This window comes from Podarcis muralis, chromosome 18 (assembly GCF_964188315.1).
Source record: "Podarcis muralis chromosome 18, rPodMur119.hap1.1, whole genome shotgun sequence".
Lineage (NCBI taxonomy): Eukaryota > Metazoa > Chordata > Lepidosauria > Squamata > Lacertidae > Podarcis > Podarcis muralis.
In genome coordinates this window covers 12,902,169-12,908,286 of record NC_135672.1, presented here as the reverse complement: position 1 = coordinate 12,908,286, position 6,118 = coordinate 12,902,169, and positions in this window count along the sequence as shown.

Below are 6,118 nucleotides of genomic sequence, written 5' to 3'. Positions count from 1 at the left end.
GCAAGGAAGGAAGGAAGGAAGGAAGGAAAGAGAAGGAAGGAAGGAAGGAAAGAAAGAGAGAGAGAGAGGAAAGAAGGAAGGAAGGAAAGAAAGGGAAAGAAAAATAAAAAAATAAGAAAGAAAGAAAGAAAGAAAGAGGGAGAGAGGAAGGAAGGAAGGAACAAGAAAAAGAAAAAGAAAGAAAGAAAGGGAGGGAGGGAGAAAAAAGAAGGAAGGAAAGATGAAGGAAGGAAGGAAGGAAGGAAGGAAGGAAGGAAGGAAGGAAGGAAGGAAGGAAGGAATCTTGGCTTGTGTAGGTCAGGGCTGTGAACAAGTCATGATTCGGCCAGAAAACGCCCCAATTCCCTTAGCTTTTATTTTTAAAAAGCAAGGTGCTAGTCCTCATTGCTGAGGCCGAAAGAGCAACTGAGGCTGAAATATTGCACCCGCTAACCTGTCCGAGGTGTGTGGAATAATTCAGCGAGGCTTACTTGTGAGTAGACACCCCTGGCATTGCACTGTAAATAAGATTTCCAGCAGTTGTGTGTGTGTGTGTGTGTGTGTGTGTGTGTGTGTGTAGCTTTTCGCCTCACTAGCAAAATCAGGATCAGTCACCCCAGAGGGTTAAACGAGGAAATATATTTAAAACTGTTTAGTTGTATACAAATGACAGGGCTGACCTTTCCTGGAAACAGAATTCTTCCTTCCTTCCTTCCTTCCTTCCTTCCTTCCTTCCTTCCTTCCTTCCTTCCTTCCTTCCTTCCTCCTCCTCCTCCTCCTCCTCCTCCTCCTCCTCCTCCTCCTCTTTTAAACTCTGCGATTCACACAGCCCAGGGCGGGAATGCAGGCTTTCTATATTTCAAAAAGCAAAAAAACAGGACACCGCAAGCGCTGTTGAGCTTTTCTTTTCTTTTAGGAAAAGCCCAAAGCTTTCTGTTTCGTTTCGTTTGCTGTATGAGTAATGAAAACGAGCGGATTGATGGAGTCAGTAAAATGCAGGTTGCCAACTCCTTTCCTGGCTCTGCTCCTGTGCACTCAAAACAGTTGGGGAGTTGGCAACCCTCGTTGATTTATTTGTTTTTTATTTTGCATTAAAAGGCGAAGAAATAAACTCGGTTTGGAGTCCACAAATATTTGGGGTGGGGCAGCTGAATATCTGGTCTGCAGGCCATGGCTGGGGGACGGAAGTGGGGGTCACAAGCATGGGGGGGGGGAATGGGGAGGGGGTCTGCGTTAATGTCGGGGGCTGAATGGAGGAGCTTTCGAGAAAGTCACTGTCTTGTTTCTTCTTACCACCCATGGCAATAAAGCATCTATGCTGACTTCCTATCTTGGCTCATTTGGTCTCCTTGTATTACCCTTTTCAAAGGAGGATGGATGGCGGCTAACAGATTGAGGTTGAATCCTGACAAGACAGAAGTACCGTTTTGGGGGGACAGGGGGCGGGCAGGTGTGGAGGACTCTCTGGTCCTGAATGGGGGTCACTGTTCCCCCGAAGGACCAGGTGCGCTGCCTGGGGGTCATTTTGGACTCACTGCTGTCCATGGAGGCGCAGGTCAATTCTGTGTCCAGGGCAGCTCCATCTGGTACGCAGGATGAGACCCTCCCTGCCCGCAGACTGTCCCTCCAGAGTGGTGCGTGCTCTGGTTATCTCCTGCTTGGACTACTGCCATGCGCTCTCTGTGGGGCTGCCTTTGAAGGTGATCTGGAAACTGCAACTAATCCAGAATGCGGCAGCTAGACTGGGGACTGGGAGCGGCCGCCGAGAGCACATAACACCGGTCCTGAAAGACCTACATTGGCTCCCAGGACGTTTCCGAGCACAATTCAAAGTGCTGGTGCTGACCTTGAAAGCCCTAAACGGCCCAGTATACATGAAGGAGTGTCTACACCCCCATCGTTCTGCCCGGACACCGGGGTCCATCTCCTGAGGGTCTTCTGGCGGTTCCCTCCCTGCGAGAAGTGAGGTTACAGGGAACCAGGCAGAGGGCCTTCTCAGTGGTGGCATCTGCCCAAGGGTAGGACTCGAACCCATGGCTTCAAGTTGCAGGAAAGGCGAGTTGGACTCAACATCAGGAAGAGCTTTCGGACAATCCTAGCCGTTTGCCTGTGGGATGGAAGGAGGTAGACTCTCCTTCCTTGGAGGTTTCTAAGCAGGGGGTGAATGGACACCTGTCATGGATTCCTGCATTGAAGCGGGTCAGACTGGATAACCCTCGGGGTCCCTTCCAATTCTGCAATTACATGCCCTCTCCCAGACAGCCATTAGGTGGAGCCACAGGGCTGGTAGGTGGAGTTTTCCAGTCCTGTCTAACTTGGTGCTAGGCAGGGCTGAGAGATCTGATTCTGTCTGCATTTAAAGGCCTAAATACCTAATAAGGAATAGGACGTCCCTATTTTCAGGGGAGAAAAGTTGGAGGGGATGGAATAAGACGTCCCTCTTTTCAGGGGAGAAACATTGGAGGGGATGGAATAGGACGTCCCTATTTTCACGGGAGAAACATTGGAGGGGATGGAATAGGACGTCCCTATTTTCAGGGGAGAAACGTTGGAGGGGATGGAATGGGACGTCCCTATTTTCATGGGAGAAACATTGGAGGGGATGGAATAGGACGTCCCTATTTCCATCGTAGAAATGTTGGAGGGCTCAGATTCCACAACTAGATGCCTTTCCCCTCCTGGCTCCTGAATCTCCCAGTGTCCAGCTTTGTTCCTCAACGGGTCCTTGAGTCCGCAGAGGGTGTCCTTGGCTAGGTGTGTTGTGTCGGCTTCCAGGAAAGTGTTGGCGATCCGTCGACGGCAGCCATCGATCACGCTCAGACGTCAGGATTCCAAGAAGCTGTGGGCTCTTTGCCTCCCTTATCTGTTGGCTGCACCAGCCCCCAGTTTGGACAGGGAACAATGGAGGTCACAAAGACCCTTTCCTGCCGAGCTGCCGGGAACGGGAATTCCCAGAAGACTTGACCTCCTCGCTTCTCGGCTTGGGAAAGGAAGATGGTCTGACTTTGGGCTGCCTACTAGTCCGAAGCCAGATTCCTTTTATTTATGTCTTCTCCTCAACCGAGGCCTCTGTTTCTGCAGAAGTAAAAAACTGACCAAGACTCTGCGTTCCTTCCTGTTACGAAAAAGGAGATTTGCTTTTGTTCGGGCGAGATAGATTTAAAATGAGAGAGTAGGGGCTGTGCCCTACGCTAATCCTTCTCCGAGAAGAAAATAATGGATAATAGTGACATGATTTCATTGATTCGTAGAATTGGAAGGGCATCTAGTCCAGGAATCTTTTATAACTTCACACCCTCCAACATTTCACAAAAGTACAAGGGAAACACACACATAAGTATATAAACCATGTGTACAGGAGAGGAAACCTGAAGCCATTTGGACTCTCCCAAATTGTCCTCAAATATTTCTCTGCAAGGAGGAAGGAAGTGGGGAAAGCTTTCCAATGGTCTTTGGACTGTAGAGGCTTACACCTCCCTTTTCAAATACAGCCTGGGAAGTATCTGTTCAGCTGAGCACACTTATCAATATGCGTAAGAGATTTGGGAACTGAGTATTGACCGTCTCCAAGGAATGGCCAGGCTACCCAGAAAAGGCAATTGATAAGGCATGATTGATCAGGTATCCTGGCAGACAGGAGAGACGCATCACACTCCCATTTCTGCTGGGGACCACCTCTTTCTGTGATGTATGCGTGATGTTTTGGGGGTGGTCTTGAGCTACAGGGGAGTCTATATAGGGGCTTGTGCACCATTGTTCTGGGTTCCTCCAGAATGTGGGGAGTGAGGACCCTATTGCAACAGTTCAATAAAGACCAGGCTTACTAGCCGCTTGGCTTCTCAATATTCTCTGCTTGGCCTCTGTTGTTTTCTCCTACCAATAGAAAACCTACTTAAGGACTCTACATGGGCTCTTGGGTACCCATAAAGGAGCAGTTTTTCCTTATAACCACCCCCTTAAAGGTTTTTGGTTTTTTTAATACACCCCTGTATCTCCCCATGTTCTTAAATTCGCCCAAGAAAAAATGTGCTTTGCGGTTACGAAACAGGAACTGGAAGCCATCTGAGAACTCCATGAACTCTTTCTGAATCCTTGAAGGCCTCTCATTATTTTTTTTGGGGGGGGGGCAGCTGTTTATTGGCCCCCGGCAACTCCAATCCATCGCCACAAACACCTGCATCAATCATCTTTTAATTCGTGTTTCACCTCGCCTTTGAAACAAACATCCTGTTTGCCTGGACGACTCTGCGGGATTGTGGCTTATCGGTCAGGAGCGAATCCTGGCATTAACTCTCCTGCAAATTACCCTGCGACAAACCTGCTCCTCTTTATTGGGGGATGTGAGCAATTCCCTCTCCTCTCTCCCCCCCCCCACATCCTTTTCCTTTCCTAATAACTCATTAGCGGGAGCATGTTCAGATTCCCCTCTTGTGTTAAAGACTTTTGTTTCCGAAAGGAATGGAACAAAACCCAGGATGCATTTAATGGGACGCAAACACACTCACACAACAGCATCCTGGAGAGAGGTTTTCTTGAGGAGAGGGCGTTGTCTGAGCGCAAGGAAGCTCTGGGGCCTCTTAGCCAGCCGCTATAAATAATATTTTTGCAAAGTTCGGTTTCCAGCACAATGGAAGAGCAGGAGACGACTGCCTTGCCTTCAGTGCAAAATTCAGTTTTTTAATGCAGCTACGCTCCCTAAAAGGTGCTGGGGAAGGGCACCCCCAAAGGGTCGATTCCCCCCCCCTATTTAGCCTAATATTTACATTCTTCTTTTCCCCGTTCAGTGATGGGGGGGGGGGAGAAGGAAGATGAGTGAATGGGGGAAAATGTACATTGCTATGTGAATTGAAATAGTGTCCTTATCCTGAAACGTAGGCAGATTTTAAAAAGCCTAGCTAGGGCTGCCATGTTTTGAAGAGCGAAAATGAGGGCACGTTTGCCGACTTCTGCTTTTAACTACGGAGAGCTATTGTGACGACTCTCCTATATGCAGGCCTGAGAAGCTGCGATCTACAGGTGAAACTCGAAAAATGAGAATATCGTGGAAAAGTTCATTGATTTCAGGAATTCAACTTGAATGGCGAAACTAATAGATGAGATCGACTCGTGACATACAAAGCGAGATCTGCTTCTACTTCTCAGAGGTCCAATCTCGCTCGATTTGCAATCCTCGTTTTGCTGATTTCCTTGAATATTCTAATTTTCTGAGATGGTTAATTTGGGGTTTTCACCAGCTGTACGCCATGATCATGGCAATGATCACAAATCAAGGCTTGACATATCTCGCTTTGCATGTCACGAGTCTGTCTCATATATTAGTTTCACCTTTCAAGCTGAATTCCTGAAATCAAGGAACTTTCCCACGATACTCTACTTTTTCGAGTTTCACCTGCAGAACAAATCAAGGCTTGACATATCTCACTTTGCACGTCACGAGTCGATCTCATCTATTAGTTTCACCTTCCAAGTTGAATTCCTGAAATCAAGGAACTTTCCCACAATATTCGAATTTTTCAAGTTACACCATGTCCTCTTCCTTTAGACTTCCTGGCACTATTCCCAATAGGAAGCCTTCGCCATTGCTAGTGGCAAAGCGGCAGCGACAGTCGCCAACTTGGATGCGTTTGGAAGAGGACTGGGCAAAATTTGGCCCACGAGGGCGACCAGCCAGGACGGCGAATCTCAGCCTCCTCAGTCGGCGAGGACCATTAGCGAGGAGGCAGCCCTGAGCCACCCCCTGTCCTGCGCTCTTTTCCTGAGGTTATTCAGTGGTGAGGAACGCCGCCTTTTCCTGCGCAACGGATCTGGAGGGGAAACCCAACTCAGGAAGCGAGGGAAGCTGCCCTTTTTCCTCTGCAGGCGACTTTGGGTTCATCCACTCACACAGAGACAGAGCTGGAAAGAAACAGACGTTTCCTAGGAAGCAGCTCATATCCCTCTGGCTGCCATTCCATAATCATCATCATCATCATTACATACCCTCCAAACAGGTCCGGATTTAGGTTTGATGCGGCCCTCAGCTCCTGAAGGTAACGGGGCCCTTTCTACGTCCAGCTGTCCTTTGTCCACAACAAATTGCCGCTGTTATTTTGTATTTCAAGCCATTTGCACATCACAAAATATGTATTTTATCCAAGCC